The sequence below is a fragment of the Lactuca sativa genome, chromosome 1, assembly GCF_002870075.4.
Source record: "Lactuca sativa cultivar Salinas chromosome 1, Lsat_Salinas_v11, whole genome shotgun sequence".
Taxonomy (NCBI): Eukaryota; Viridiplantae; Streptophyta; class Magnoliopsida; order Asterales; family Asteraceae; genus Lactuca; species Lactuca sativa.
Window position 1 is genome coordinate 196,667,792 of NC_056623.2, and position 20,635 is coordinate 196,688,426.

General features: G+C 48.6%; 59 non-coding genes across 59 annotated transcripts; all 59 read right to left on the bottom strand.

Moving 5' to 3' along the window:
• Nucleotides 1–18: 18 nt before the first annotated feature.
• Nucleotides 19–137, bottom strand: LOC128128843 (5S ribosomal RNA). Its single transcript, XR_008226890.1, has one exon. It is a non-coding gene; the product is annotated as a 5S ribosomal RNA (ribosomal RNA).
• Nucleotides 138–368: 231 nt separating this feature from the next.
• Nucleotides 369–487, bottom strand: LOC128128867 (5S ribosomal RNA). Its single transcript, XR_008226901.1, has one exon. It is a non-coding gene; the product is annotated as a 5S ribosomal RNA (ribosomal RNA).
• A 231-nt stretch (nucleotides 488–718) lies between these two features.
• Nucleotides 719–837, bottom strand: LOC128128885 (5S ribosomal RNA). Its single transcript, XR_008226912.1, has one exon. It is a non-coding gene; the product is annotated as a 5S ribosomal RNA (ribosomal RNA).
• A 232-nt stretch (nucleotides 838–1,069) lies between these two features.
• On the bottom strand, nucleotides 1,070–1,188 carry LOC128129896 (5S ribosomal RNA). The gene has a single exon (XR_008227820.1). It is a non-coding gene; the product is annotated as a 5S ribosomal RNA (ribosomal RNA).
• Nucleotides 1,189–1,419: 231 nt separating this feature from the next.
• Nucleotides 1,420–1,537, bottom strand: LOC128130980 (5S ribosomal RNA). The gene has a single exon (XR_008228906.1). It is a non-coding gene; the product is annotated as a 5S ribosomal RNA (ribosomal RNA).
• A 231-nt stretch (nucleotides 1,538–1,768) lies between these two features.
• LOC128128907 (5S ribosomal RNA) lies at nucleotides 1,769–1,887 on the bottom strand. Its single transcript, XR_008226926.1, has one exon. It is a non-coding gene; the product is annotated as a 5S ribosomal RNA (ribosomal RNA).
• A 231-nt stretch (nucleotides 1,888–2,118) lies between these two features.
• LOC128129897 (5S ribosomal RNA) lies at nucleotides 2,119–2,237 on the bottom strand. The gene has a single exon (XR_008227821.1). It is a non-coding gene; the product is annotated as a 5S ribosomal RNA (ribosomal RNA).
• Nucleotides 2,238–2,468: 231 nt separating this feature from the next.
• LOC128130377 (5S ribosomal RNA) lies at nucleotides 2,469–2,587 on the bottom strand. Its single transcript, XR_008228302.1, has one exon. It is a non-coding gene; the product is annotated as a 5S ribosomal RNA (ribosomal RNA).
• A 231-nt stretch (nucleotides 2,588–2,818) lies between these two features.
• On the bottom strand, nucleotides 2,819–2,937 carry LOC128128926 (5S ribosomal RNA). The gene has a single exon (XR_008226937.1). It is a non-coding gene; the product is annotated as a 5S ribosomal RNA (ribosomal RNA).
• Nucleotides 2,938–3,168: 231 nt separating this feature from the next.
• On the bottom strand, nucleotides 3,169–3,287 carry LOC128129898 (5S ribosomal RNA). Its single transcript, XR_008227822.1, has one exon. It is a non-coding gene; the product is annotated as a 5S ribosomal RNA (ribosomal RNA).
• Nucleotides 3,288–3,518: 231 nt separating this feature from the next.
• Nucleotides 3,519–3,637, bottom strand: LOC128130378 (5S ribosomal RNA). Its single transcript, XR_008228303.1, has one exon. It is a non-coding gene; the product is annotated as a 5S ribosomal RNA (ribosomal RNA).
• Nucleotides 3,638–3,868: 231 nt separating this feature from the next.
• LOC128128944 (5S ribosomal RNA) lies at nucleotides 3,869–3,987 on the bottom strand. The gene has a single exon (XR_008226949.1). It is a non-coding gene; the product is annotated as a 5S ribosomal RNA (ribosomal RNA).
• Nucleotides 3,988–4,218: 231 nt separating this feature from the next.
• On the bottom strand, nucleotides 4,219–4,337 carry LOC128129900 (5S ribosomal RNA). Its single transcript, XR_008227824.1, has one exon. It is a non-coding gene; the product is annotated as a 5S ribosomal RNA (ribosomal RNA).
• Nucleotides 4,338–4,568: 231 nt separating this feature from the next.
• LOC128130231 (5S ribosomal RNA) lies at nucleotides 4,569–4,687 on the bottom strand. The gene has a single exon (XR_008228153.1). It is a non-coding gene; the product is annotated as a 5S ribosomal RNA (ribosomal RNA).
• Nucleotides 4,688–4,919: 232 nt separating this feature from the next.
• Nucleotides 4,920–5,038, bottom strand: LOC128129901 (5S ribosomal RNA). The gene has a single exon (XR_008227825.1). It is a non-coding gene; the product is annotated as a 5S ribosomal RNA (ribosomal RNA).
• A 231-nt stretch (nucleotides 5,039–5,269) lies between these two features.
• On the bottom strand, nucleotides 5,270–5,388 carry LOC128129902 (5S ribosomal RNA). Its single transcript, XR_008227826.1, has one exon. It is a non-coding gene; the product is annotated as a 5S ribosomal RNA (ribosomal RNA).
• Nucleotides 5,389–5,619: 231 nt separating this feature from the next.
• LOC128130981 (5S ribosomal RNA) lies at nucleotides 5,620–5,737 on the bottom strand. Its single transcript, XR_008228907.1, has one exon. It is a non-coding gene; the product is annotated as a 5S ribosomal RNA (ribosomal RNA).
• A 231-nt stretch (nucleotides 5,738–5,968) lies between these two features.
• Nucleotides 5,969–6,087, bottom strand: LOC128128970 (5S ribosomal RNA). The gene has a single exon (XR_008226960.1). It is a non-coding gene; the product is annotated as a 5S ribosomal RNA (ribosomal RNA).
• Nucleotides 6,088–6,318: 231 nt separating this feature from the next.
• On the bottom strand, nucleotides 6,319–6,437 carry LOC128129903 (5S ribosomal RNA). The gene has a single exon (XR_008227827.1). It is a non-coding gene; the product is annotated as a 5S ribosomal RNA (ribosomal RNA).
• Nucleotides 6,438–6,668: 231 nt separating this feature from the next.
• LOC128130379 (5S ribosomal RNA) lies at nucleotides 6,669–6,787 on the bottom strand. The gene has a single exon (XR_008228304.1). It is a non-coding gene; the product is annotated as a 5S ribosomal RNA (ribosomal RNA).
• Nucleotides 6,788–7,018: 231 nt separating this feature from the next.
• On the bottom strand, nucleotides 7,019–7,137 carry LOC128128989 (5S ribosomal RNA). Its single transcript, XR_008226972.1, has one exon. It is a non-coding gene; the product is annotated as a 5S ribosomal RNA (ribosomal RNA).
• Nucleotides 7,138–7,368: 231 nt separating this feature from the next.
• LOC128129904 (5S ribosomal RNA) lies at nucleotides 7,369–7,487 on the bottom strand. The gene has a single exon (XR_008227828.1). It is a non-coding gene; the product is annotated as a 5S ribosomal RNA (ribosomal RNA).
• A 231-nt stretch (nucleotides 7,488–7,718) lies between these two features.
• LOC128130380 (5S ribosomal RNA) lies at nucleotides 7,719–7,837 on the bottom strand. The gene has a single exon (XR_008228305.1). It is a non-coding gene; the product is annotated as a 5S ribosomal RNA (ribosomal RNA).
• Nucleotides 7,838–8,068: 231 nt separating this feature from the next.
• On the bottom strand, nucleotides 8,069–8,187 carry LOC128129019 (5S ribosomal RNA). The gene has a single exon (XR_008226984.1). It is a non-coding gene; the product is annotated as a 5S ribosomal RNA (ribosomal RNA).
• A 231-nt stretch (nucleotides 8,188–8,418) lies between these two features.
• Nucleotides 8,419–8,537, bottom strand: LOC128129906 (5S ribosomal RNA). Its single transcript, XR_008227830.1, has one exon. It is a non-coding gene; the product is annotated as a 5S ribosomal RNA (ribosomal RNA).
• Nucleotides 8,538–8,768: 231 nt separating this feature from the next.
• LOC128130232 (5S ribosomal RNA) lies at nucleotides 8,769–8,887 on the bottom strand. Its single transcript, XR_008228154.1, has one exon. It is a non-coding gene; the product is annotated as a 5S ribosomal RNA (ribosomal RNA).
• Nucleotides 8,888–9,118: 231 nt separating this feature from the next.
• LOC128129907 (5S ribosomal RNA) lies at nucleotides 9,119–9,237 on the bottom strand. The gene has a single exon (XR_008227831.1). It is a non-coding gene; the product is annotated as a 5S ribosomal RNA (ribosomal RNA).
• A 231-nt stretch (nucleotides 9,238–9,468) lies between these two features.
• On the bottom strand, nucleotides 9,469–9,587 carry LOC128129041 (5S ribosomal RNA). Its single transcript, XR_008226997.1, has one exon. It is a non-coding gene; the product is annotated as a 5S ribosomal RNA (ribosomal RNA).
• A 231-nt stretch (nucleotides 9,588–9,818) lies between these two features.
• Nucleotides 9,819–9,937, bottom strand: LOC128129061 (5S ribosomal RNA). The gene has a single exon (XR_008227008.1). It is a non-coding gene; the product is annotated as a 5S ribosomal RNA (ribosomal RNA).
• Nucleotides 9,938–10,168: 231 nt separating this feature from the next.
• LOC128129908 (5S ribosomal RNA) lies at nucleotides 10,169–10,287 on the bottom strand. The gene has a single exon (XR_008227832.1). It is a non-coding gene; the product is annotated as a 5S ribosomal RNA (ribosomal RNA).
• Nucleotides 10,288–10,518: 231 nt separating this feature from the next.
• LOC128129089 (5S ribosomal RNA) lies at nucleotides 10,519–10,637 on the bottom strand. The gene has a single exon (XR_008227019.1). It is a non-coding gene; the product is annotated as a 5S ribosomal RNA (ribosomal RNA).
• A 231-nt stretch (nucleotides 10,638–10,868) lies between these two features.
• LOC128129909 (5S ribosomal RNA) lies at nucleotides 10,869–10,987 on the bottom strand. Its single transcript, XR_008227833.1, has one exon. It is a non-coding gene; the product is annotated as a 5S ribosomal RNA (ribosomal RNA).
• Nucleotides 10,988–11,218: 231 nt separating this feature from the next.
• On the bottom strand, nucleotides 11,219–11,337 carry LOC128129910 (5S ribosomal RNA). The gene has a single exon (XR_008227834.1). It is a non-coding gene; the product is annotated as a 5S ribosomal RNA (ribosomal RNA).
• Nucleotides 11,338–11,568: 231 nt separating this feature from the next.
• Nucleotides 11,569–11,687, bottom strand: LOC128129114 (5S ribosomal RNA). Its single transcript, XR_008227031.1, has one exon. It is a non-coding gene; the product is annotated as a 5S ribosomal RNA (ribosomal RNA).
• Nucleotides 11,688–11,918: 231 nt separating this feature from the next.
• Nucleotides 11,919–12,037, bottom strand: LOC128129912 (5S ribosomal RNA). The gene has a single exon (XR_008227836.1). It is a non-coding gene; the product is annotated as a 5S ribosomal RNA (ribosomal RNA).
• A 231-nt stretch (nucleotides 12,038–12,268) lies between these two features.
• LOC128130381 (5S ribosomal RNA) lies at nucleotides 12,269–12,387 on the bottom strand. The gene has a single exon (XR_008228306.1). It is a non-coding gene; the product is annotated as a 5S ribosomal RNA (ribosomal RNA).
• A 231-nt stretch (nucleotides 12,388–12,618) lies between these two features.
• Nucleotides 12,619–12,737, bottom strand: LOC128129138 (5S ribosomal RNA). The gene has a single exon (XR_008227043.1). It is a non-coding gene; the product is annotated as a 5S ribosomal RNA (ribosomal RNA).
• A 231-nt stretch (nucleotides 12,738–12,968) lies between these two features.
• Nucleotides 12,969–13,087, bottom strand: LOC128129913 (5S ribosomal RNA). Its single transcript, XR_008227837.1, has one exon. It is a non-coding gene; the product is annotated as a 5S ribosomal RNA (ribosomal RNA).
• Nucleotides 13,088–13,318: 231 nt separating this feature from the next.
• LOC128130233 (5S ribosomal RNA) lies at nucleotides 13,319–13,437 on the bottom strand. The gene has a single exon (XR_008228155.1). It is a non-coding gene; the product is annotated as a 5S ribosomal RNA (ribosomal RNA).
• Nucleotides 13,438–13,668: 231 nt separating this feature from the next.
• On the bottom strand, nucleotides 13,669–13,787 carry LOC128129914 (5S ribosomal RNA). The gene has a single exon (XR_008227838.1). It is a non-coding gene; the product is annotated as a 5S ribosomal RNA (ribosomal RNA).
• Nucleotides 13,788–14,018: 231 nt separating this feature from the next.
• LOC128129161 (5S ribosomal RNA) lies at nucleotides 14,019–14,137 on the bottom strand. The gene has a single exon (XR_008227054.1). It is a non-coding gene; the product is annotated as a 5S ribosomal RNA (ribosomal RNA).
• Nucleotides 14,138–14,368: 231 nt separating this feature from the next.
• LOC128129180 (5S ribosomal RNA) lies at nucleotides 14,369–14,487 on the bottom strand. Its single transcript, XR_008227065.1, has one exon. It is a non-coding gene; the product is annotated as a 5S ribosomal RNA (ribosomal RNA).
• A 231-nt stretch (nucleotides 14,488–14,718) lies between these two features.
• Nucleotides 14,719–14,837, bottom strand: LOC128129915 (5S ribosomal RNA). Its single transcript, XR_008227839.1, has one exon. It is a non-coding gene; the product is annotated as a 5S ribosomal RNA (ribosomal RNA).
• Nucleotides 14,838–15,068: 231 nt separating this feature from the next.
• LOC128129198 (5S ribosomal RNA) lies at nucleotides 15,069–15,187 on the bottom strand. Its single transcript, XR_008227078.1, has one exon. It is a non-coding gene; the product is annotated as a 5S ribosomal RNA (ribosomal RNA).
• A 231-nt stretch (nucleotides 15,188–15,418) lies between these two features.
• LOC128129916 (5S ribosomal RNA) lies at nucleotides 15,419–15,537 on the bottom strand. The gene has a single exon (XR_008227840.1). It is a non-coding gene; the product is annotated as a 5S ribosomal RNA (ribosomal RNA).
• A 231-nt stretch (nucleotides 15,538–15,768) lies between these two features.
• On the bottom strand, nucleotides 15,769–15,887 carry LOC128129917 (5S ribosomal RNA). The gene has a single exon (XR_008227841.1). It is a non-coding gene; the product is annotated as a 5S ribosomal RNA (ribosomal RNA).
• Nucleotides 15,888–16,118: 231 nt separating this feature from the next.
• On the bottom strand, nucleotides 16,119–16,237 carry LOC128129218 (5S ribosomal RNA). Its single transcript, XR_008227089.1, has one exon. It is a non-coding gene; the product is annotated as a 5S ribosomal RNA (ribosomal RNA).
• Nucleotides 16,238–16,468: 231 nt separating this feature from the next.
• On the bottom strand, nucleotides 16,469–16,587 carry LOC128129918 (5S ribosomal RNA). Its single transcript, XR_008227842.1, has one exon. It is a non-coding gene; the product is annotated as a 5S ribosomal RNA (ribosomal RNA).
• A 231-nt stretch (nucleotides 16,588–16,818) lies between these two features.
• On the bottom strand, nucleotides 16,819–16,937 carry LOC128130382 (5S ribosomal RNA). Its single transcript, XR_008228307.1, has one exon. It is a non-coding gene; the product is annotated as a 5S ribosomal RNA (ribosomal RNA).
• Nucleotides 16,938–17,168: 231 nt separating this feature from the next.
• On the bottom strand, nucleotides 17,169–17,287 carry LOC128129245 (5S ribosomal RNA). Its single transcript, XR_008227100.1, has one exon. It is a non-coding gene; the product is annotated as a 5S ribosomal RNA (ribosomal RNA).
• Nucleotides 17,288–17,518: 231 nt separating this feature from the next.
• LOC128129919 (5S ribosomal RNA) lies at nucleotides 17,519–17,637 on the bottom strand. The gene has a single exon (XR_008227843.1). It is a non-coding gene; the product is annotated as a 5S ribosomal RNA (ribosomal RNA).
• A 231-nt stretch (nucleotides 17,638–17,868) lies between these two features.
• LOC128130234 (5S ribosomal RNA) lies at nucleotides 17,869–17,987 on the bottom strand. Its single transcript, XR_008228156.1, has one exon. It is a non-coding gene; the product is annotated as a 5S ribosomal RNA (ribosomal RNA).
• A 231-nt stretch (nucleotides 17,988–18,218) lies between these two features.
• LOC128129920 (5S ribosomal RNA) lies at nucleotides 18,219–18,337 on the bottom strand. Its single transcript, XR_008227844.1, has one exon. It is a non-coding gene; the product is annotated as a 5S ribosomal RNA (ribosomal RNA).
• Nucleotides 18,338–18,568: 231 nt separating this feature from the next.
• LOC128130541 (5S ribosomal RNA) lies at nucleotides 18,569–18,687 on the bottom strand. Its single transcript, XR_008228465.1, has one exon. It is a non-coding gene; the product is annotated as a 5S ribosomal RNA (ribosomal RNA).
• A 231-nt stretch (nucleotides 18,688–18,918) lies between these two features.
• Nucleotides 18,919–19,037, bottom strand: LOC128129269 (5S ribosomal RNA). Its single transcript, XR_008227111.1, has one exon. It is a non-coding gene; the product is annotated as a 5S ribosomal RNA (ribosomal RNA).
• A 231-nt stretch (nucleotides 19,038–19,268) lies between these two features.
• Nucleotides 19,269–19,387, bottom strand: LOC128129921 (5S ribosomal RNA). Its single transcript, XR_008227845.1, has one exon. It is a non-coding gene; the product is annotated as a 5S ribosomal RNA (ribosomal RNA).
• Nucleotides 19,388–19,618: 231 nt separating this feature from the next.
• On the bottom strand, nucleotides 19,619–19,737 carry LOC128129292 (5S ribosomal RNA). The gene has a single exon (XR_008227122.1). It is a non-coding gene; the product is annotated as a 5S ribosomal RNA (ribosomal RNA).
• A 231-nt stretch (nucleotides 19,738–19,968) lies between these two features.
• Nucleotides 19,969–20,087, bottom strand: LOC128129923 (5S ribosomal RNA). Its single transcript, XR_008227847.1, has one exon. It is a non-coding gene; the product is annotated as a 5S ribosomal RNA (ribosomal RNA).
• Nucleotides 20,088–20,318: 231 nt separating this feature from the next.
• LOC128129924 (5S ribosomal RNA) lies at nucleotides 20,319–20,437 on the bottom strand. Its single transcript, XR_008227848.1, has one exon. It is a non-coding gene; the product is annotated as a 5S ribosomal RNA (ribosomal RNA).
• Nucleotides 20,438–20,635: the final 198 nt, after the last annotated feature.

Sequence of the window (20,635 nt, forward strand, 5' to 3'; positions counted from 1 at the left end):
AACGGACAACGAAAAAGGGGGGTGCAACACGAGGACTTCCCAGGGGGTCACCCATCCTAGTACTACTCTCGCCCAAGCACGCTTAACTGCGGAGTTCTGATGGGATCCGGTGCATTAGTGCTGGTATGATCGCACCCGAAATAGTATCCATGTTTATTGTTTTTATGTGTTACAAGACGCAGAACCTCCTTTGTTTTGGTACGCGGGGCGTGGGACCCACGTGACCGATCGGCTCCGTTCCAAAAATACGAAAAGCATCAACCGTGAACCGGAGGGCACCCGAGCATAGAAATAGCAAGAAAGAAAGGAAAAAAAGCAAAAAAACCGCACGTAAAATCTAAAAAAACGCAAACGGACAACGAAAAAGGGGGGTGCAACACGAGGACTTCCCAGGGGGTCACCCATCCTAGTACTACTCTCGCCCAAGCACGCTTAACTGCGGAGTTCTGATGGGATCCGGTGCATTAGTGCTGGTATGATCGCACCCGAAATAGTATCCATGTTTATTGTTTTTATGTGTTACAAGACGCAGAACCTCCTTTGTTTTGGTACGCGGGGCGTGGGACCCACGTGACCGATCGGCTCCGTTCCAAAAATACGAAAAGCATCAACCGTGAACCGGAGGGCACCCGAGCATAGAAATAGCAAGAAAGAAAGGAAAAAAAGCAAAAAAACCGCACGTAAAATCTAAAAAAACGCAAACGGACAACGAAAAAGGGGGGTGCAACACGAGGACTTCCCAGGGGGTCACCCATCCTAGTACTACTCTCGCCCAAGCACGCTTAACTGCGGAGTTCTGATGGGATCCGGTGCATTAGTGCTGGTATGATCGCACCCGAAATAGTATCCATGTTTATTGTTTTTATGTGTTACAAGACGCAGAACCTCCTTTGTTTTGGTACGCGGGGCGTGGGACCCACGTGACCGATCGGCTCCGTTCCAAAAATACGAAAAGCATCAACCGTGAACCGGAGGGCACCCGAGCATAGAAATAGCAAGAAAGAAAGGAAAAAAAGCAAAAAAACCGCACGTAAAATCTAAAAAAAACGCAAACGGACAACGAAAAAGGGGGGTGCAACACGAGGACTTCCCAGGGGGTCACCCATCCTAGTACTACTCTCGCCCAAGCACGCTTAGCTGCGGAGTTCTGATGGGATCCGGTGCATTAGTGCTGGTATGATCGCACCCGAAATAGTATCCATGTTTATTGTTTTTATGTGTTACAAGACGCAGAACCTCCTTTGTTTTGGTACGCGGGGCGTGGGACCCACGTGACCGATCGGCTCCGTTCCAAAAATACGAAAAGCATCAACCATGAACCGGAGGGCACCCGAGCATAGAAATAGCAAGAAAGAAAGGAAAAAAAGCAAAAAAACCGCACGTAAAATCTAAAAAAACGCAAACGGACAACGAAAAAGGGGGGTGCAACACGAGGACTTCCCAGGGGGTACCCATCCTAGTACTACTCTCGCCCAAGCACGCTTAACTGCGGAGTTCTGATGGGATCCGGTGCATTAGTGCTGGTATGATCGCCCCCGAAATAGTATCCATGTTTATTGTTTTTATGTGTTACAAGACGCAGAACCTCCTTTGTTTTGGTACGCGGGGCGTGGGACCCACGTGACCGATCGGCTCCGTTCCAAAAATACGAAAAGCATCAACCGTGAACCGGAGGGCACCCGAGCATAGAAATAGCAAGAAAGAAAGGAAAAAAAGCAAAAAAACCGCACGTAAAATCTAAAAAAACGCAAACGGACAACGAAAAAGGGGGGTGCAACACGAGGACTTCCCAGGGGGTCACCCATCCTAGTACTACTCTCGCCCAAGCACGCTTAACTGCGGAGTTCTGATGGGATCCGGTGCATTAGTGCTGGTATGATCGCACCCGAAATAGTATCCATGTTTATTGTTTTTATGTGTTACAAGACGCAGAACCTCCTTTGTTTTGGTACGCGGGGCGTGGGACCCACGTGACCGATCGGCTCCGTTCCAAAAATACGAAAAGCATCAACCGTGAACCGGAGGGCACCCGAGCATAGAAATAGCAAGAAAGAAAGGAAAAAAAGCAAAAAAACCGCACGTAAAATCTAAAAAAACGCAAACGGACAACGAAAAAGGGGGGTGCAACACGAGGACTTCCCAGGGGGTCACCCATCCTAGTACTACTCTCGCCCAAGCACGCTTAGCTGCGGAGTTCTGATGGGATCCGGTGCATTAGTGCTGGTATGATCGCACCCGAAATAGTATCCATGTTTATTGTTTTTATGTGTTACAAGACGCAGAACCTCCTTTGTTTTGGTACGCGGGGCGTGGGACCCACGTGACCGATCGGCTCCGTTCCAAAAATACGAAAAGCATCAACCATGAACCGGAGGGCACCCGAGCATAGAAATAGCAAGAAAGAAAGGAAAAAAAGCAAAAAAACCGCACGTAAAATCTAAAAAAACGCAAACGGACAACGAAAAAGGGGGGTGCAACACGAGGACTTCCCAGGGGGTCACCCATCCTAGTACTACTCTCGCCCAAGCACGCTTAACTGCGGAGTTCTGATGGGATCCGGTGCATTAGTGCTGGTATGATCGCCCCCGAAATAGTATCCATGTTTATTGTTTTTATGTGTTACAAGACGCAGAACCTCCTTTGTTTTGGTACGCGGGGCGTGGGACCCACGTGACCGATCGGCTCCGTTCCAAAAATACGAAAAGCATCAACCGTGAACCGGAGGGCACCCGAGCATAGAAATAGCAAGAAAGAAAGGAAAAAAAGCAAAAAAACCGCACGTAAAATCTAAAAAAACGCAAACGGACAACGAAAAAGGGGGGTGCAACACGAGGACTTCCCAGGGGGTCACCCATCCTAGTACTACTCTCGCCCAAGCACGCTTAACTGCGGAGTTCTGATGGGATCCGGTGCATTAGTGCTGGTATGATCGCACCCGAAATAGTATCCATGTTTATTGTTTTTATGTGTTACAAGACGCAGAACCTCCTTTGTTTTGGTACGCGGGGCGTGGGACCCACGTGACCGATCGGCTCCGTTCCAAAAATACGAAAAGCATCAACCGTGAACCGGAGGGCACCCGAGCATAGAAATAGCAAGAAAGAAAGGAAAAAAAGCAAAAAAACCGCACGTAAAATCTAAAAAAACGCAAACGGACAACGAAAAAGGGGGGTGCAACACGAGGACTTCCCAGGGGGTCACCCATCCTAGTACTACTCTCGCCCAAGCACGCTTAGCTGCGGAGTTCTGATGGGATCCGGTGCATTAGTGCTGGTATGATCGCACCCGAAATAGTATCCATGTTTATTGTTTTTATGTGTTACAAGACGCAGAACCTCCTTTGTTTTGGTACGCGGGGCGTGGGACCCACGTGACCGATCGGCTCCGTTCCAAAAATACGAAAAGCATCAACCATGAACCGGAGGGCACCCGAGCATAGAAATAGCAAGAAAGAAAGGAAAAAAAGCAAAAAAACCGCACGTAAAATCTAAAAAAACGCAAACGGACAACGAAAAAGGGGGGTGCAACACGAGGACTTCCCAGGGGGTCACCCATCCTAGTACTACTCTCGCCCAAGCACGCTTAACTGCGGAGTTCTGATGGGATCCGGTGCATTAGTGCTGGTATGATCGCCCCCGAAATAGTATCCATGTTTATTGTTTTTATGTGTTACAAGACGCAGAACCTCCTTTGTTTTGGTACGCGGGGCGTGGGACCCACGTGACCGATCGGCTCCGTTCCAAAAATACGAAAAGCATCAACCGTGAACCGGAGGGCACCCGAGCATAGAAATAGCAAGAAAGAAAGGAAAAAAAGCAAAAAAACCGCACGTAAAATCTAAAAAAACGCAAACGGACAACGAAAAAGGGGGGTGCAACACGAGGACTTCCCAGGGGGTCACCCATCCTAGTACTACTCTCGCCCAAGCACGCTTAACTGCGGAGTTCTGATGGGATCCGGTGCATTAGTGCTGGTATGATCGCACCCGAAATAGTATCCATGTTTATTGTTTTTATGTGTTACAAGACGCAGAACCTCCTTTGTTTTGGTACGCGGGGCGTGGGACCCACGTGACCGATCGGCTCCGTTCCAAAAATACGAAAAGCATCAACCGTGAACCGGAGGGCACCCGAGCATAGAAATAGCAAGAAAGAAAGGAAAAAAAGCAAAAAAACCGCACGTAAAATCTAAAAAAACGCAAACGGACAACGAAAAAGGGGGGTGCAACACGAGGACTTCCCAGGGGGTCACCCATCCTAGTACTACTCTCGCCCAAGCACGCTTAGCTGCGGAGTTCTGATGGGATCCGGTGCATTAGTGCTGGTATGATCGCACCCGAAATAGTATCCATGTTTATTGTTTTTATGTGTTACAAGACGCAGAACCTCCTTTGTTTTGGTACGCGGGGCGTGGGACCCACGTGACCGATCGGCTCCGTTCCAAAAATACGAAAAGCATCAACCATGAACCGGAGGGCACCCGAGCATAGAAATAGCAAGAAAGAAAGGAAAAAAAGCAAAAAAACCGCACGTAAAATCTAAAAAAACGCAAACGGACAACGAAAAAGGGGGGTGCAACACGAGGACTTCCCAGGGGGTCACCCATCCTAGTACTACTCTCGCCCAAGCACGCTTAACTGCAGAGTTCTGATGGGATCCGGTGCATTAGTGCTGGTATGATCGCACCCGAAATAGTATCCATGTTTATTGTTTTTATGTGTTACAAGACGCAGAACCTCCTTTGTTTTGGTACGCGGGGCGTGGGACCCACGTGACCGATCGGCTCCGTTCCAAAAATACGAAAAGCATCAACCGTGAACCGGAGGGCACCCGAGCATAGAAATAGCAAGAAAGAAAGGAAAAAAAGCAAAAAAAACCGCACGTAAAATCTAAAAAAACGCAAACGGACAACGAAAAAGGGGGGTGCAACACGAGGACTTCCCAGGGGGTCACCCATCCTAGTACTACTCTCGCCCAAGCACGCTTAGCTGCGGAGTTCTGATGGGATCCGGTGCATTAGTGCTGGTATGATCGCACCCGAAATAGTATCCATGTTTATTGTTTTTATGTGTTACAAGACGCAGAACCTCCTTTGTTTTGGTACGCGGGGCGTGGGACCCACGTGACCGATCGGCTCCGTTCCAAAAATACGAAAAGCATCAACCGTGAACCGGAGGGCACCCGAGCATAGAAATAGCAAGAAAGAAAGGAAAAAAAGCAAAAAAACCGCACGTAAAATCTAAAAAAACGCAAACGGACAACGAAAAAGGGGGGTGCAACACGAGGACTTCCCAGGGGGTCACCCATCCTAGTACTACTCTCGCCCAAGCACGCTTAGCTGCGGAGTTCTGATGGGATCCGGTGCATTAGTGCTGGTATGATCGCACCCGAAATAGTATCCATGTTTATTGTTTTTATGTGTTACAAGACGCAGAACCTCCTTTGTTTTGGTACGCGGGGCGTGGGACCCACGTGACCGATCGGCTCCGTTCCAAAAATACGAAAAGCATCAACCATGAACCGGAGGGCACCCGAGCATAGAAATAGCAAGAAAGAAAGGAAAAAAAGCAAAAAAACCGCACGTAAAATCTAAAAAAACGCAAACGGACAACGAAAAAGGGGGGTGCAACACGAGGACTTCCCAGGGGGTACCCATCCTAGTACTACTCTCGCCCAAGCACGCTTAACTGCGGAGTTCTGATGGGATCCGGTGCATTAGTGCTGGTATGATCGCCCCCGAAATAGTATCCATGTTTATTGTTTTTATGTGTTACAAGACGCAGAACCTCCTTTGTTTTGGTACGCGGGGCGTGGGACCCACGTGACCGATCGGCTCCGTTCCAAAAATACGAAAAGCATCAACCGTGAACCGGAGGGCACCCGAGCATAGAAATAGCAAGAAAGAAAGGAAAAAAAGCAAAAAAACCGCACGTAAAATCTAAAAAAACGCAAACGGACAACGAAAAAGGGGGGTGCAACACGAGGACTTCCCAGGGGGTCACCCATCCTAGTACTACTCTCGCCCAAGCACGCTTAACTGCGGAGTTCTGATGGGATCCGGTGCATTAGTGCTGGTATGATCGCACCCGAAATAGTATCCATGTTTATTGTTTTTATGTGTTACAAGACGCAGAACCTCCTTTGTTTTGGTACGCGGGGCGTGGGACCCACGTGACCGATCGGCTCCGTTCCAAAAATACGAAAAGCATCAACCGTGAACCGGAGGGCACCCGAGCATAGAAATAGCAAGAAAGAAAGGAAAAAAAGCAAAAAAACCGCACGTAAAATCTAAAAAAACGCAAACGGACAACGAAAAAGGGGGGTGCAACACGAGGACTTCCCAGGGGGTCACCCATCCTAGTACTACTCTCGCCCAAGCACGCTTAGCTGCGGAGTTCTGATGGGATCCGGTGCATTAGTGCTGGTATGATCGCACCCGAAATAGTATCCATGTTTATTGTTTTTATGTGTTACAAGACGCAGAACCTCCTTTGTTTTGGTACGCGGGGCGTGGGACCCACGTGACCGATCGGCTCCGTTCCAAAAATACGAAAAGCATCAACCATGAACCGGAGGGCACCCGAGCATAGAAATAGCAAGAAAGAAAGGAAAAAAAGCAAAAAAACCGCACGTAAAATCTAAAAAAACGCAAACGGACAACGAAAAAGGGGGGTGCAACACGAGGACTTCCCAGGGGGTCACCCATCCTAGTACTACTCTCGCCCAAGCACGCTTAACTGCGGAGTTCTGATGGGATCCGGTGCATTAGTGCTGGTATGATCGCCCCCGAAATAGTATCCATGTTTATTGTTTTTATGTGTTACAAGACGCAGAACCTCCTTTGTTTTGGTACGCGGGGCGTGGGACCCACGTGACCGATCGGCTCCGTTCCAAAAATACGAAAAGCATCAACCGTGAACCGGAGGGCACCCGAGCATAGAAATAGCAAGAAAGAAAGGAAAAAAAGCAAAAAAACCGCACGTAAAATCTAAAAAAACGCAAACGGACAACGAAAAAGGGGGGTGCAACACGAGGACTTCCCAGGGGGTCACCCATCCTAGTACTACTCTCGCCCAAGCACGCTTAACTGCGGAGTTCTGATGGGATCCGGTGCATTAGTGCTGGTATGATCGCACCCGAAATAGTATCCATGTTTATTGTTTTTATGTGTTACAAGACGCAGAACCTCCTTTGTTTTGGTACGCGGGGCGTGGGACCCACGTGACCGATCGGCTCCGTTCCAAAAATACGAAAAGCATCAACCGTGAACCGGAGGGCACCCGAGCATAGAAATAGCAAGAAAGAAAGGAAAAAAAGCAAAAAAACCGCACGTAAAATCTAAAAAAACGCAAACGGACAACGAAAAAGGGGGGTGCAACACGAGGACTTCCCAGGGGGTCACCCATCCTAGTACTACTCTCGCCCAAGCACGCTTAGCTGCGGAGTTCTGATGGGATCCGGTGCATTAGTGCTGGTATGATCGCACCCGAAATAGTATCCATGTTTATTGTTTTTATGTGTTACAAGACGCAGAACCTCCTTTGTTTTGGTACGCGGGGCGTGGGACCCACGTGACCGATCGGCTCCGTTCCAAAAATACGAAAAGCATCAACCATGAACCGGAGGGCACCCGAGCATAGAAATAGCAAGAAAGAAAGGAAAAAAAGCAAAAAAACCGCACGTAAAATCTAAAAAAACGCAAACGGACAACGAAAAAGGGGGGTGCAACACGAGGACTTCCCAGGGGGTCACCCATCCTAGTACTACTCTCGCCCAAGCACGCTTAACTGCGGAGTTCTGATGGGATCCGGTGCATTAGTGCTGGTATGATCGCCCCCGAAATAGTATCCATGTTTATTGTTTTTATGTGTTACAAGACGCAGAACCTCCTTTGTTTTGGTACGCGGGGCGTGGGACCCACGTGACCGATCGGCTCCGTTCCAAAAATACGAAAAGCATCAACCGTGAACCGGAGGGCACCCGAGCATAGAAATAGCAAGAAAGAAAGGAAAAAAAGCAAAAAAACCGCACGTAAAATCTAAAAAAACGCAAACGGACAACGAAAAAGGGGGGTGCAACACGAGGACTTCCCAGGGGGTCACCCATCCTAGTACTACTCTCGCCCAAGCACGCTTAACTGCGGAGTTCTGATGGGATCCGGTGCATTAGTGCTGGTATGATCGCACCCGAAATAGTATCCATGTTTATTGTTTTTATGTGTTACAAGACGCAGAACCTCCTTTGTTTTGGTACGCGGGGCGTGGGACCCACGTGACCGATCGGCTCCGTTCCAAAAATACGAAAAGCATCAACCGTGAACCGGAGGGCACCCGAGCATAGAAATAGCAAGAAAGAAAGGAAAAAAAGCAAAAAAACCGCACGTAAAATCTAAAAAAACGCAAACGGACAACGAAAAAGGGGGGTGCAACACGAGGACTTCCCAGGGGGTCACCCATCCTAGTACTACTCTCGCCCAAGCACGCTTAGCTGCGGAGTTCTGATGGGATCCGGTGCATTAGTGCTGGTATGATCGCACCCGAAATAGTATCCATGTTTATTGTTTTTATGTGTTACAAGACGCAGAACCTCCTTTGTTTTGGTACGCGGGGCGTGGGACCCACGTGACCGATCGGCTCCGTTCCAAAAATACGAAAAGCATCAACCATGAACCGGAGGGCACCCGAGCATAGAAATAGCAAGAAAGAAAGGAAAAAAAGCAAAAAAACCGCACGTAAAATCTAAAAAAACGCAAACGGACAACGAAAAAGGGGGGTGCAACACGAGGACTTCCCAGGGGGTCACCCATCCTAGTACTACTCTCGCCCAAGCACGCTTAACTGCAGAGTTCTGATGGGATCCGGTGCATTAGTGCTGGTATGATCGCACCCGAAATAGTATCCATGTTTATTGTTTTTATGTGTTACAAGACGCAGAACCTCCTTTGTTTTGGTACGCGGGGCGTGGGACCCACGTGACCGATCGGCTCCGTTCCAAAAATACGAAAAGCATCAACCGTGAACCGGAGGGCACCCGAGCATAGAAATAGCAAGAAAGAAAGGAAAAAAAGCAAAAAAACCGCACGTAAAATCTAAAAAAACGCAAACGGACAACGAAAAAGGGGGGTGCAACACGAGGACTTCCCAGGGGGTCACCCATCCTAGTACTACTCTCGCCCAAGCACGCTTAGCTGCGGAGTTCTGATGGGATCCGGTGCATTAGTGCTGGTATGATCGCACCCGAAATAGTATCCATGTTTATTGTTTTTATGTGTTACAAGACGCAGAACCTCCTTTGTTTTGGTACGCGGGGCGTGGGACCCACGTGACCGATCGGCTCCGTTCCAAAAATACGAAAAGCATCAACCATGAACCGGAGGGCACCCGAGCATAGAAATAGCAAGAAAGAAAGGAAAAAAAGCAAAAAAACCGCACGTAAAATCTAAAAAAACGCAAACGGACAACGAAAAAGGGGGGTGCAACACGAGGACTTCCCAGGGGGTCACCCATCCTAGTACTACTCTCGCCCAAGCACGCTTAACTGCGGAGTTCTGATGGGATCCGGTGCATTAGTGCTGGTATGATCGCACCCGAAATAGTATCCATGTTTATTGTTTTTATGTGTTACAAGACGCAGAACCTCCTTTGTTTTGGTACGCGGGGCGTGGGACCCACGTGACCGATCGGCTCCGTTCCAAAAATACGAAAAGCATCAACCGTGAACCGGAGGGCACCCGAGCATAGAAATAGCAAGAAAGAAAGGAAAAAAAGCAAAAAAACCGCACGTAAAATCTAAAAAAACGCAAACGGACAACGAAAAAGAGGGGTGCAACACGAGGACTTCCCAGGGGGTCACCCATCCTAGTACTACTCTCGCCCAAGCACGCTTAACTGCGGAGTTCTGATGGGATCCGGTGCATTAGTGCTGGTATGATCGCACCCGAAATAGTATCCATGTTTATTGTTTTTATGTGTTACAAGACGCAGAACCTCCTTTGTTTTGGTACGCGGGGCGTGGGACCCACGTGACCGATCGGCTCCGTTCCAAAAATACGAAAAGCATCAACCGTGAACCGGAGGGCACCCGAGCATAGAAATAGCAAGAAAGAAAGGAAAAAAAGCAAAAAAACCGCACGTAAAATCTAAAAAAACGCAAACGGACAACGAAAAAGGGGGGTGCAACACGAGGACTTCCCAGGGGGTCACCCATCCTAGTACTACTCTCGCCCAAGCACGCTTAGCTGCGGAGTTCTGATGGGATCCGGTGCATTAGTGCTGGTATGATCGCACCCGAAATAGTATCCATGTTTATTGTTTTTATGTGTTACAAGACGCAGAACCTCCTTTGTTTTGGTACGCGGGGCGTGGGACCCACGTGACCGATCGGCTCCGTTCCAAAAATACGAAAAGCATCAACCGTGAACCGGAGGGCACCCGAGCATAGAAATAGCAAGAAAGAAAGGAAAAAAAGCAAAAAAACCGCACGTAAAATCTAAAAAAACGCAAACGGACAACGAAAAAGGGGGGTGCAACACGAGGACTTCCCAGGGGGTCACCCATCCTAGTACTACTCTCGCCCAAGCACGCTTAACTGCGGAGTTCTGATGGGATCCGGTGCATTAGTGCTGGTATGATCGCACCCGAAATAGTATCCATGTTTATTGTTTTTATGTGTTACAAGACGCAGAACCTCCTTTGTTTTGGTACGCGGGGCGTGGGACCCACGTGACCGATCGGCTCCGTTCCAAAAATACGAAAAGCATCAACCGTGAACCGGAGGGCACCCGAGCATAGAAATAGCAAGAAAGAAAGGAAAAAAAGCAAAAAAACCGCACGTAAAATCTAAAAAAACGCAAACGGACAACGAAAAAGGGGGGTGCAACACGAGGACTTCCCAGGGGGTCACCCATCCTAGTACTACTCTCGCCCAAGCACGCTTAGCTGCGGAGTTCTGATGGGATCCGGTGCATTAGTGCTGGTATGATCGCACCCGAAATAGTATCCATGTTTATTGTTTTTATGTGTTACAAGACGCAGAACCTCCTTTGTTTTGGTACGCGGGGCGTGGGACCCACGTGACCGATCGGCTCCGTTCCAAAAATACGAAAAGCATCAACCATGAACCGGAGGGCACCCGAGCATAGAAATAGCAAGAAAGAAAGGAAAAAAAGCAAAAAAACCGCACGTAAAATCTAAAAAAACGCAAACGGACAACGAAAAAGGGGGGTGCAACACGAGGACTTCCCAGGGGGTCACCCATCCTAGTACTACTCTCGCCCAAGCACGCTTAGCTGCGGAGTTCTGATGGGATCCGGTGCATTAGTGCTGGTATGATCGCACCCGAAATAGTATCCATGTTTATTGTTTTTATGTGTTACAAGACGCAGAACCTCCTTTGTTTTGGTACGCGGGGCGTGGGACCCACGTGACCGATCGGCTCCGTTCCAAAAATACGAAAAGCATCAACCGTGAACCGGAGGGCACCCGAGCATAGAAATAGCAAGAAAGAAAGGAAAAAAAGCAAAAAAACCGCACGTAAAATCTAAAAAAACGCAAACGGACAACGAAAAAGGGGGGTGCAACACGAGGACTTCCCAGGGGGTCACCCATCCTAGTACTACTCTCGCCCAAGCACGCTTAACTGCGGAGTTCTGATGGGATCCGGTGCATTAGTGCTGGTATGATCGCACCCGAAATAGTATCCATGTTTATTGTTTTTATGTGTTACAAGACGCAGAACCTCCTTTGTTTTGGTACGCGGGGCGTGGGACCCACGTGACCGATCGGCTCCGTTCCAAAAATACGAAAAGCATCAACCGTGAACCGGAGGGCACCCGAGCATAGAAATAGCAAGAAAGAAAGGAAAAAAAGCAAAAAAACCGCACGTAAAATCTAAAAAAACGCAAACGGACAACGAAAAAGGGGGGTGCAACACGAGGACTTCCCAGGGGGTCACCCATCCTAGTACTACTCTCGCCCAAGCACGCTTAGCTGCGGAGTTCTGATGGGATCCGGTGCATTAGTGCTGGTATGATCGCACCCGAAATAGTATCCATGTTTATTGTTTTTATGTGTTACAAGACGCAGAACCTCCTTTGTTTTGGTACGCGGGGCGTGGGACCCACGTGACCGATCGGCTCCGTTCCAAAAATACGAAAAGCATCAACCATGAACCGGAGGGCACCCGAGCATAGAAATAGCAAGAAAGAAAGGAAAAAAAGCAAAAAAACCGCACGTAAAATCTAAAAAAACGCAAACGGACAACGAAAAAGGGGGGTGCAACACGAGGACTTCCCAGGGGGTCACCCATCCTAGTACTACTCTCGCCCAAGCACGCTTAACTGCGGAGTTCTGATGGGATCCGGTGCATTAGTGCTGGTATGATCGCCCCCGAAATAGTATCCATGTTTATTGTTTTTATGTGTTACAAGACGCAGAACCTCCTTTGTTTTGGTACGCGGGGCGTGGGACCCACGTGACCGATCGGCTCCGTTCCAAAAATACGAAAAGCATCAACCGTGAACCGGAGGGCACCCGAGCATAGAAATAGCAAGAAAGAAAGGAAAAAAAGCAAAAAAACCGCACGTAAAATCTAAAAAAACGCAAACGGACAACGAAAAAGGGGGGTGCAACACGAGGACTTCCCAGGGGGTCACCCATCCTAGTACTACTCTCGCCCAAGCACGCTTAACTGCGGAGTTCTGATGGGATCCGGTGCATTAGTGCTGGTATGATCGCACCCGAAATAGTATCCATGTTTATTGTTTTTATGTGTTACAAGACGCAGAACCTCCTTTGTTTTGGTACGCGGGGCGTGGGACCCACGTGACCGATCGGCTCCGTTCCAAAAATACGAAAAGCATCAACCGTGAACCGGAGGGCACCCGAGCATAGAAATAGCAAGAAAGAAAGGAAAAAAAGCAAAAAAACCGCACGTAAAATCTAAAAAAACGCAAACGGACAACGAAAAAGGGGGGTGCAACACGAGGACTTCCCAGGGGGTCACCCATCCTAGTACTACTCTCGCCCAAGCACGCTTAGCTGCGGAGTTCTGATGGGATCCGGTGCATTAGTGCTGGTATGATCGCACCCGAAATAGTATCCATGTTTATTGTTTTTATGTGTTACAAGACGCAGAACCTCCTTTGTTTTGGTACGCGGGGCGTGGGACCCACGTGACCGATCGGCTCCGTTCCAAAAATACGAAAAGCATCAACCATGAACCGGAGGGCACCCGAGCATAGAAATAGCAAGAAAGAAAGGAAAAAAAGCAAAAAAACCGCACGTAAAATCTAAAAAAACGCAAACGGACAACGAAAAAGGGGGGTGCAACACGAGGACTTCCCAGGGGGTCACCCATCCTAGTACTACTCTCGCCCAAGCACGCTTAACTGCAGAGTTCTGATGGGATCCGGTGCATTAGTGCTGGTATGATCGCACCCGAAATAGTATCCATGTTTATTGTTTTTATGTGTTACAAGACGCAGAACCTCCTTTGTTTTGGTACGCGGGGCGTGGGACCCACGTGACCGATCGGCTCCGTTCCAAAAATACGAAAAGCATCAACCGTGAACCGGAGGGCACCCGAGCATAGAAATAGCAAGAAAGAAAGGAAAAAAAGCAAAAAAACCGCACGTAAAATCTAAAAAAACGCAAACGGACAACGAAAAAGGGGGGTGCAACACGAGGACTTCCCAGGGGGTCACCCATCCTAGTACTACTCTCGCCCAAGCACGCTTAGCTGCGGAGTTCTGATGGGATCCGGTGCATTAGTGCTGGTATGATCGCACCCGAAATAGTATCCATGTTTATTGTTTTTATGTGTTACAAGACGCAGAACCTCCTTTGTTTTGGTACGCGGGGCGTGGGACCCACGTGACCGATCGGCTCCGTTCCAAAAATACGAAAAGCATCAACCATGAACCGGAGGGCACCCGAGCATAGAAATAGCAAGAAAGAAAGGAAAAAAAGCAAAAAAACCGCACGTAAAATCTAAAAAAACGCAAACGGACAACGAAAAAGGGGGGTGCAACACGAGGACTTCCCAGGGGGTCACCCATCCTAGTACTACTCTCGCCCAAGCACGCTTAACTGCGGAGTTCTGATGGGATCCGGTGCATTAGTGCTGGTATGATCGCACCCGAAATAGTATCCATGTTTATTGTTTTTATGTGTTACAAGACGCAGAACCTCCTTTGTTTTGGTACGCGGGGCGTGGGACCCACGTGACCGATCGGCTCCGTTCCAAAAATACGAAAAGCATCAACCGTGAACCGGAGGGCACCCGAGCATAGAAATAGCAAGAAAGAAAGGAAAAAAAGCAAAAAAACCGCACGTAAAATCTAAAAAAACGCAAACGGACAACGAAAAAGAGGGGTGCAACACGAGGACTTCCCAGGGGGTCACCCATCCTAGTACTACTCTCGCCCAAGCACGCTTAACTGCGGAGTTCTGATGGGATCCGGTGCATTAGTGCTGGTATGATCGCACCCGAAATAGTATCCATGTTTATTGTTTTTATGTGTTACAAGACGCAGAACCTCCTTTGTTTTGGTACGCGGGGCGTGGGACCCACGTGACCGATCGGCTCCGTTCCAAAAATACGAAAAGCATCAACCGTGAACCGGAGGGCACCCGAGCATAGAAATAGCAAGAAAGAAAGGAAAAAAAGCAAAAAAACCGCACGTAAAATCTAAAAAAACGCAAACGGACAACGAAAAAGGGGGGTGCAACACGAGGACTTCCCAGGGGGTCACCCATCCTAGTACTACTCTCGCCCAAGCACGCTTAGCTGCGGAGTTCTGATGGGATCCGGTGCATTAGTGCTGGTATGATCGCACCCGAAATAGTATCCATGTTTATTGTTTTTATGTGTTACAAGACGCAGAACCTCCTTTGTTTTGGTACGCGGGGCGTGGGACCCACGTGACCGATCGGCTCCGTTCCAAAAATACGAAAAGCATCAACCGTGAACCGGAGGGCACCCGAGCATAGAAATAGCAAGAAAGAAAGGAAAAAAAGCAAAAAAACCGCACGTAAAATCTAAAAAAACGCAAACGGACAACGAAAAAGGGGGGTGCAACACGAGGACTTCCCAGGGGGTCACCCATCCTAGTACTACTCTCGCCCAAGCACGCTTAACTGCGGAGTTCTGATGGGATCCGGTGCATTAGTGCTGGTATGATCGCACCCGAAATAGTATCCATGTTTATTGTTTTTATGTGTTACAAGACGCAGAACCTCCTTTGTTTTGGTACGCGGGGCGTGGGACCCACGTGACCGATCGGCTCCGTTCCAAAAATACGAAAAGCATCAACCGTGAACCGGAGGGCACCCGAGCATAGAAATAGCAAGAAAGAAAGGAAAAAAAGCAAAAAAACCGCACGTAAAATCTAAAAAAACGCAAACGGACAACGAAAAAGGGGGGTGCAACACGAGGACTTCCCAGGGGGTCACCCATCCTAGTACTACTCTCGCCCAAGCACGCTTAGCTGCGGAGTTCTGATGGGATCCGGTGCATTAGTGCTGGTATGATCGCACCCGAAATAGTATCCATGTTTATTGTTTTTATGTGTTACAAGACGCAGAACCTCCTTTGTTTTGGTACGCGGGGCGTGGGACCCACGTGACCGATCGGCTCCGTTCCAAAAATACGAAAAGCATCAACCATGAACCGGAGGGCACCCGAGCATAGAAATAGCAAGAAAGAAAGGAAAAAAAGCAAAAAAACCGCACGTAAAATCTAAAAAAACGCAAACGGACAACGAAAAAGGGGGGTGCAACACGAGGACTTCCCAGGGGGTCACCCATCCTAGTACTACTCTCGCCCAAGCACGCTTAGCTGCGGAGTTCTGATGGGATCCGGTGCATTAGTGCTGGTATGATCGCACCCGAAATAGTATCCATGTTTATTGTTTTTATGTGTTACAAGACGCAGAACCTCCTTTGTTTTGGTACGCGGGGCGTGGGACCCACGTGACCGATCGGCTCCGTTCCAAAAATACGAAAAGCATCAACCGTGAACCGGAGGGCACCCGAGCATAGAAATAGCAAGAAAGAAAGGAAAAAAAGCAAAAAAACCGCACGTAAAATCTAAAAAAACGCAAACGGACAACGAAAAAGGGGGGTGCAACACGAGGACTTCCCAGGGGGTCACCCATCCTAGTACTACTCTCGCCCAAGCACGCTTAACTGCGGAGTTCTGATGGGATCCGGTGCATTAGTGCTGGTATGATCGCACCCGAAATAGTATCCATGTTTATTGTTTTTATGTGTTACAAGACGCAGAACCTCCTTTGTTTTGGTACGCGGGGCGTGGGACCCACGTGACCGATCGGCTCCGTTCCAAAAATACGAAAAGCATCAACCGTGAACCGGAGGGCACCCGAGCATAGAAATAGCAAGAAAGAAAGGAAAAAAAGCAAAAAAACCGCACGTAAAATCTAAAAAAACGCAAACGGACAACGAAAAAGGGGGGTGCAACACGAGGACTTCCCAGGGGGTCACCCATCCTAGTACTACTCTCGCCCAAGCACGCTTAGCTGCGGAGTTCTGATGGGATCCGGTGCATTAGTGCTGGTATGATCGCACCCGAAATAGTATCCATGTTTATTGTTTTTATGTGTTACAAGACGCAGAACCTCCTTTGTTTTGGTACGCGGGGCGTGGGACCCACGTGACCGATCGGCTCCGTTCCAAAAATACGAAAAGCATCAACCATGAACCGGAGGGCACCCGAGCATAGAAATAGCAAGAAAGAAAGGAAAAAAAGCAAAAAAACCGCACGTAAAATCTAAAAAAACGCAAACGGACAACGAAAAAGGGGGGTGCAACACGAGGACTTCCCAGGGGGTCACCCATCCTAGTACTACTCTCGCCCAAGCACGCTTAACTGCGGAGTTCTGATGGGATCCGGTGCATTAGTGCTGGTATGATCGCCCCCGAAATAGTATCCATGTTTATTGTTTTTATGTGTTACAAGACGCAGAACCTCCTTTGTTTTGGTACGCGGGGCGTGGGACCCACGTGACCGATCGGCTCCGTTCCAAAAATACGAAAAGCATCAACCGTGAACCGGAGGGCACCCGAGCATAGAAATAGCAAGAAAGAAAGGAAAAAAAGCAAAAAAACCGCACGTAAAATCTAAAAAAACGCAAACGGACAACGAAAAAGGGGGGTGCAACACGAGGACTTCCCAGGGGGTCACCCATCCTAGTACTACTCTCGCCCAAGCACGCTTAACTGCGGAGTTCTGATGGGATCCGGTGCATTAGTGCTGGTATGATCGCACCCGAAATAGTATCCATGTTTATTGTTTTTATGTGTTACAAGACGCAGAACCTCCTTTGTTTTGGTACGCGGGGCGTGGGACCCACGTGACCGATCGGCTCCGTTCCAAAAATACGAAAAGCATCAACCGTGAACCGGAGGGCACCCGAGCATAGAAATAGCAAGAAAGAAAGGAAAAAAAGCAAAAAAACCGCACGTAAAATCTAAAAAAACGCAAACGGACAACGAAAAAGGGGGGTGCAACACGAGGACTTCCCAGGGGGTCACCCATCCTAGTACTACTCTCGCCCAAGCACGCTTAGCTGCGGAGTTCTGATGGGATCCGGTGCATTAGTGCTGGTATGATCGCACCCGAAATAGTATCCATGTTTATTGTTTTTATGTGTTACAAGACGCAGAACCTCCTTTGTTTTGGTACGCGGGGCGTGGGACCCACGTGACCGATCGGCTCCGTTCCAAAAATACGAAAAGCATCAACCATGAACCGGAGGGCACCCGAGCATAGAAATAGCAAGAAAGAAAGGAAAAAAAGCAAAAAAACCGCACGTAAAATCTAGAAAAACGCAAACGGACAACGAAAAAGGGGGGTGCAACACGAGGACTTCCCAGGGGGTCACCCATCCTAGTACTACTCTCGCCCAAGCACGCTTAACTGCAGAGTTCTGATGGGATCCGGTGCATTAGTGCTGGTATGATCGCACCCGAAATAGTATCCATGTTTATTGTTTTTATGTGTTACAAGACGCAGAACCTCCTTTGTTTTGGTACGCGGGGCGTGGGACCCACGTGACCGATCGGCTCCGTTCCAAAAATACGAAAAGCATCAACCGTGAACCGGAGGGCACCCGAGCATAGAAATAGCAAGAAAGAAAGGAAAAAAAGCAAAAAAACCGCACGTAAAATCTAAAAAAACGCAAACGGACAACGAAAAAGGGGGGTGCAACACGAGGACTTCCCAGGGGGTCACCCATCCTAGTACTACTCTCGCCCAAGCACGCTTAGCTGCGGAGTTCTGATGGGATCCGGTGCATTAGTGCTGGTATGATCGCACCCGAAATAGTATCCATGTTTATTGTTTTTATGTGTTACAAGACGCAGAACCTCCTTTGTTTTGGTACGCGGGGCGTGGGACCCACGTGACCGATCGGCTCCGTTCCAAAAATACGAAAAGCATCAACCATGAACCGGAGGGCACCCGAGCATAGAAATAGCAAGAAAGAAAGGAAAAAAAGCAAAAAAACCGCACGTAAAATCTAAAAAAACGCAAACGGACAACGAAAAAGGGGGGTGCAACACGAGGACTTCCCAGGGGGTCACCCATCCTAGTACTACTCTCGCCCAAGCACGCTTAATTGCGGAGTTCTGATGGGATCCGGTGCATTAGTGCTGGTATGATCGCACCCGAAATAGTATCCATGTTTATTGTTTTTATGTGTTACAAGACGCAGAACCTCCTTTGTTTTGGTACGCGGGGCGTGGGACCCACGTGACCGATCGGCTCCGTTCCAAAAATACGAAAAGCATCAACCGTGAACCGGAGGGCACCCGAGCATAGAAATAGCAAGAAAGAAAGGAAAAAAAGCAAAAAAACCGCACGTAAAATCTAGAAAAACGCAAACGGACAACGAAAAAGGGGGGTGCAACACGAGGACTTCCCAGGGGGTCACCCATCCTAGTACTACTCTCGCCCAAGCACGCTTAACTGCGGAGTTCTGATGGGATCCGGTGCATTAGTGCTGGTATGATCGCACCCGAAATAGTATCCATGTTTATTGTTTTTATGTGTTACAAGACGCAGAACCTCCTTTGTTTTGGTACGCGGGGCGTGGGACCCACGTGACCGATCGGCTCCGTTCCAAAAATACGAAAAGCATCAACCGTGAACCGGAGGGCACCCGAGCATAGAAATAGCAAGAAAGAAAGGAAAAAAAGCAAAAAAACCGCACGTAAAATCTAAAAAAACGCAAACGGACAACGAAAAAGGGGGGTGCAACACGAGGACTTCCCAGGGGGTCACCCATCCTAGTACTACTCTCGCCCAAGCACGCTTAGCTGCGGAGTTCTGATGGGATCCGGTGCATTAGTGCTGGTATGATCGCACCCGAAATAGTATCCATGTTTATTGTTTTTATGTGTTACAAGACGCAGAACCTCCTTTGTTTTGGTACGCGGGGCGTGGGACCCACGTGACCGATCGGCTCCGTTCCAAAAATACGAAAAGCATCAACCATGAACCGGAGGGCACCCGAGCATAGAAATAGCAAGAAAGAAAGGAAAAAAAGCAAAAAAACCGCACGTAAAATCTAAAAAAACGCAAACGGACAACGAAAAAGGGGGGTGCAACACGAGGACTTCCCAGGGGGTCACCCATCCTAGTACTACTCTCGCCCAAGCACGCTTAACTGCGGAGTTCTGATGGGATCCGGTGCATTAGTGCTGGTATGATCGCACCCGAAATAGTATCCATGTTTATTGTTTTTATGTGTTACAAGACGCAGAACCTCCTTTGTTTTGGTACGCGGGGCGTGGGACCCACGTGACCGATCGGCTCCGTTCCAAAAATACGAAAAGCATCAACCGTGAACCGGAGGGCACCCGAGCATAGAAATAGCAAGAAAGAAAGGAAAAAAAGCAAAAAAACCGCACGTAAAATCTAAAAAAACGCAAACGGACAACGAAAAAGGGGGGTGCAACACGAGGACTTCCCAGGGGGTCACCCATCCTAGTACTACTCTCGCCCAAGCACGCTTAGCTGCGGAGTTCTGATGGGATCCGGTGCATTAGTGCTGGTATGATCGCACCCGAAATAGTATCCATGTTTATTGTTTTTATGTGTTACAAGACGCAGAACCTCCTTTGTTTTGGTACGCGGGGCGTGGGACCCACGTGACCGATCGGCTCCGTTCCAAAAATACGAAAAGCATCAACCGTGAACCGGAGGGCACCCGAGCATAGAAATAGCAAGAAAGAAAGGAAAAAAAGCAAAAAAACCGCACGTAAAATCTAAAAAAACGCAAACGGACAACGAAAAAGGGGGGTGCAACACGAGGACTTCCCAGGGGGTCACCCATCCTAGTACTACTCTCGCCCAAGCACGCTTAGCTGCGGAGTTCTGATGGGATCCGGTGCATTAGTGCTGGTATGATCGCACCCGAAATAGTATCCATGTTTATTGTTTTTATGTGTTACAAGACGCAGAACCTCCTTTGTTTTGGTACGCGGGGCGTGGGACCCACGTGACCGATCGGCTCCGTTCCAAAAATACGAAAAGCATCAACCATGAACCGGAGGGCACCCGAGCATAGAAATAGCAAGAAAGAAAGGAAAAAAAGCAAAAAAACCGCACGTAAA